The sequence below is a fragment of the Anneissia japonica genome, unplaced genomic scaffold (genome assembly GCF_011630105.1).
Source record: "Anneissia japonica isolate Jap-2015-1 unplaced genomic scaffold, ASM1163010v1 scaffold3217_len398964_cov164, whole genome shotgun sequence".
Classification (NCBI taxonomy): domain Eukaryota; kingdom Metazoa; phylum Echinodermata; class Crinoidea; order Comatulida; family Comatulidae; genus Anneissia; species Anneissia japonica.
Genome location: NW_022750884.1, coordinates 230,804 through 235,431, shown reverse-complemented (window position 1 = coordinate 235,431; position 4,628 = coordinate 230,804).

Below are 4,628 nucleotides of genomic sequence, written 5' to 3'. Positions count from 1 at the left end.
CTTCTTCTGGAGTTTAAGCCCATTCGGCTTCTATTTGAGGTTTTACGGTATTCTATTTGTAACTGCATGCAAGTGTATGCTTTAAATCTCTGAATAGCATTTGGATCTTATGTAGAACAGTGGCGGACACAGGGTTTTGAAAAAGAGGCCAGGGAGACTTTCACATATCGAAGGTGTAGGCCTATATAACTCAGCCCCACCATGGTTGGGGCTGAGGTAAGAAAATCTAGGATAATGGCACCTCTAGATGCCCGGAAATGGCACTCTCAGCCATGACATTTTTGTATAGGCCTAGTTTTCATTTTTTTCTCTATTTCTTTTTTTTTTATTAAAAAAAAAATTGGGTTGGCCCCCGGTTCGGCTGCCCACCCCACCCCTTGTATCCGCCGTATTAAATGATCTGTTAAATCATTTCCCAGCACAAAATATTTTGTTAAACTCACAGTCTGGCATTGAATTTTGTATTCTTAATTTTATCTGTGTACATTTTTATTCTTAATGCACTCACTTATTACTGTGCACGTTGCAAAGGAAATCAATATAATTATTTTTGAATTAAATTACAAAGGCGAAAGCTGTGATAAATCATCAGAATTAGATACCGAATTCTGCGAGTCATAACATACATTACATGGACGAGTCTTCCCATGTAGGAGCAAATTTCCTCCACGAAGCCTTCCTTCTTCATTCGATGTAGTCGTGCAATGCATGATTACTTTTGTAACATCTTCAAACCTAATTTCTCCCTTCACAATTACAGCACACGGATAGTTGTGTTATTCCTATACCAACCCATAAAACCAATTACTTCCAGCATAATAATAGATTTCCAGGTCCCAAACTTTGGAACTCTTTACCATCGCATTTAGTTAATGCCAATTCCAAAAAAATAAAATAAAAAATGTTTTTATAAACAGCTTAAAAAATACTTCATTAAAAGTTTAAATTAAAAGCTATTCTTAAAAAAATCTAATTTGGGAGTGACACCCTCTCAAACCCTTCCCCGAGCTCGGGCCTACGAGCCCAAGTCCCCCTGTCGGACAGCTCAGCCCCCATCCTCCAGAAAATATATCCTAGAGCCGCCACTGGTAGTTAGTCGGTCTAATGAATTCTGATTTGTTTTAATTGTGTCTTGTTTTCTGTTGATTTGTGTCATATTTTGTCCTGTCCTGTTCCTGTTTTTCTTTTTTTTTTTCTTTTTTTTTAAATTTCTCAGGCTGTCCCTACACAAGATTTCTTTTCTTATCTTCTCGGGCCTTTGCCTCCTTCCTTTTATGCATATCATTACTATTATATTAATTACCTTATCATTGTCAGTTATTTTTTTTTTTTTTTTTTGCAAAAAGGAAGTTAATAAATATTACGTTGAATTAAATTGAACTGATGATATAACGTATCCAGAAGTGTACAGTGGCGTAACGAAGAGGTCAGATGCATTGAGTAGTTTTTTTCGGGCCATTGATGATAGTCCGTTTATTTTAATTTTTTTTAAATTTCCTTTTGTTGTTTTTTTTTTTTTTGTTTTAATTGTAAACGTTTTGCTAATTGAAAACCCCTCTCAGCCAATATGGGACCCATTCTGCAAAAAAAGTGCCTTATTAAGGTCCAGTCTCATGGTTGAGAGTCATTACGCCATTAAAGGGATGACGACTGCAGGGGCTTTTTTGGGAGGGTGCAAAAATAGCGCGCCCTATAATCCTCATTATCACTATCATCGTCTTCTATTGTCAGCGTCATATTCATGTGTACCACCACCACCACCATCATAATCATTATCTTAATTACATAATCATCATCATCATCATCATCATTACCAACAACATCATCAACATCATCATCATCATCATCATCGCTATTGCTGCTGTTGCTATTATGAATAGCTTGGTGGAAGATGCTTGCCTTCCAATCCCAGGGCCCCGGGTTCAATTCCTGTCACGGCAACAGGATTTTTTTCTCACGACTAACTCTAGTCCCTAAGCCGCATAATGAGACTTAAGGCTTTGTAGAGCATCTTGTTTATGTGATTTGTCTTGTGAAAGGATTGCCACTTATTAAAGCGATTAAGTTCGATGTTGGCATATCTTTGTCTATGAGACTAAACATTAAATAAATAAATAAACTATTGGATATATCTTATTGAGCCTAATAATAGGCCTACTATTTAAAGCATATATCCAAATAATTTAAATCACAGTAAAATTATAGACAAAAGACGATTGAAAACTAGTATTATTAATAGGCCTATTAGATTTAAATAATTAAGTAGTTCAATAAAATGTATCATAACTCATTCATCAAACTACATTCTGATTTGATTGGTCTATAGGCGATAACGTTCGAATAATCATCACGTGATGATCCACAGCCATTTACACAACTATCATATTAAAATGATGACTTAAAACTTAATCAGGTGACCATGGTCCGCATGACGGGAAATTTTTCGGTGGTTGTGGAATTTCGTCATCTTCACCAACTTGGATGACCATTGTCATTCCCAACTGATGTAATAAAACAAAATATAATTAAATTCTATTAAACATGTGCAATATTAAGCATGCAATTAGTATAGTTGTATTTAATATATTATATGAGTCCAAACATAACATAAAATAACATAAGAATATGAAATGACATAAAGTGATAATATAGGATATGATTAATATATGATAAATATTTTTACAAATTTTAAATGCCTACATTTTAACCAGTTATCGTTAGGCCATTTAATTTTTTGCACACCACTGGATACGGACTGTGGCTCCTCTTTTCTGAAGAGTGTGCTGCGGCGTTCATTAACGTTCACAAGAGTCATTTTAGGTATTCAGACTTTAAACTATGACAATTCATAAAGTTGCTAGGAGAAAATTCCTATGAATATTATTACTATATAATCTTCCCATATTTGATTAAAAACGGCATTATTCTTATGTAATATCATCTCTAATTAGTAAGCGGTTCGATTTGAATTCTTTTTAAAAAAATAATTTTAATAGATTTACGCGTAAGTATATCTTTGAAGTTTATTGTAAATCAGGAATTAGTTTAGTTCTCACCAGTGCGTGGAATTCATTGTGACAATGGAAGAACCAGTAACCCGGATTTTCTGCCTTCCATCTGATGATGGCGTAGCCACCCGTGGGGATGTTTAATGTATCCTTTACAACTGATGAATTTAGAGCAATTCTCGGAATACCAACTGAAAAATAAAGTAAATACAAATATCAATATGGCTCACAATATATACAACTTACATTCGGGTTAGCGTTAAGGCCTGTTTATACTTGCAACGATAACGATAAAAATCTATAAAAAAAAAAAAAACTGTTCATAGAAAATGAAAGAAATAAAAGAAGTTTTTACATTAGGACGATTCGACAGTAGTAGTATAGTAATCACGATTTTATCGTTTTTTTCATGATTATGACGTCATTTGAATTGATTTGTCAAAATATTTTGTTATCGTATACACGATAAATTGTCGAATCTTCCTACTGTAAAAACTTCACTTATTTCTTTGATTTTCTATATGAACAATTGCTTTTCAGCTTTTTATTGTTATCGTTGCAAGTATAAACAGGCCTTAAAGTTGAAGCATAAAAATTGGCGATGATGGAGTTTCATAACTCGTCCAGCAGAATAATAAAAAATTAATAAAATATATTTTAAAAAACTGAATACAAATAAAGAAAATAAAATAATATTAAAAAAAAGAATATTGATAACAACAATAATGGTAAAGAACACAATCTAAAGACAGTCTATGGCCTACACCAAATTATATACAGTATTACACTGGTTTATGAATTTTATACTTTCCACATTTCTATGTACAGTACTGTATAGCATGCCTTTTTGTTATTTTAATCCTGTGACCGCAATGCAAATAACTTCGTGGCTATTGTTACACCAGTCGTAAACCAAACCCCTGTACCTGTAGGTTATTTTTTATGACGTTTGTGTGTCGTACCATAAATGAAATGCATTGAAGATGAGATGGTCGTCATCAAGAATAAGTTAATTTATTAAGTTTGGAAATACAACCAGTTGAAGATGTTGCAACAAGTATTTCTTGTTATAAGTTATTTGAAATAATGTACTAAAGAATTGTCATAGTCTAGCTTGAAAACTTAATTCGATCCAGACTAATGTTCTGTACATTTAATGTGAAAAATGTTCATAAAAATAATATCTCAAATTTATATAGTGCCAATACAAAAAAAAGATCAAAGGTACAACGTATGTGAATAGCCACCGGAAAACAAATTGGTCTTAAGCTATGACTTACAGTTGCAAAGAAAGTTGGAAGAAGTTATGTTTTTCGGAAGCTGGTTCCAAAAAAAACCAAAACTGAAGTACGATATTGTACTATAGAGGGCAGCAAATAAAAATATACGGTAAGCGTTATATGGGCACCAGTTCCGTCAGGTCATGAATAATTAATGCTATGGTATATATAAATATTCATCAGACACGCTACACATCACACACACCAAAACAAAGGCGATGCCGTGTGTGAGTGAACTGGTGCCCATATAACGCTTACCTTCCTCCATGCTTATTCCGCCTCTAAATTAACTTTCTCGTTGGTGGCGCTGTCCAGAATGAGAAAAAACAGAGACTTAGAG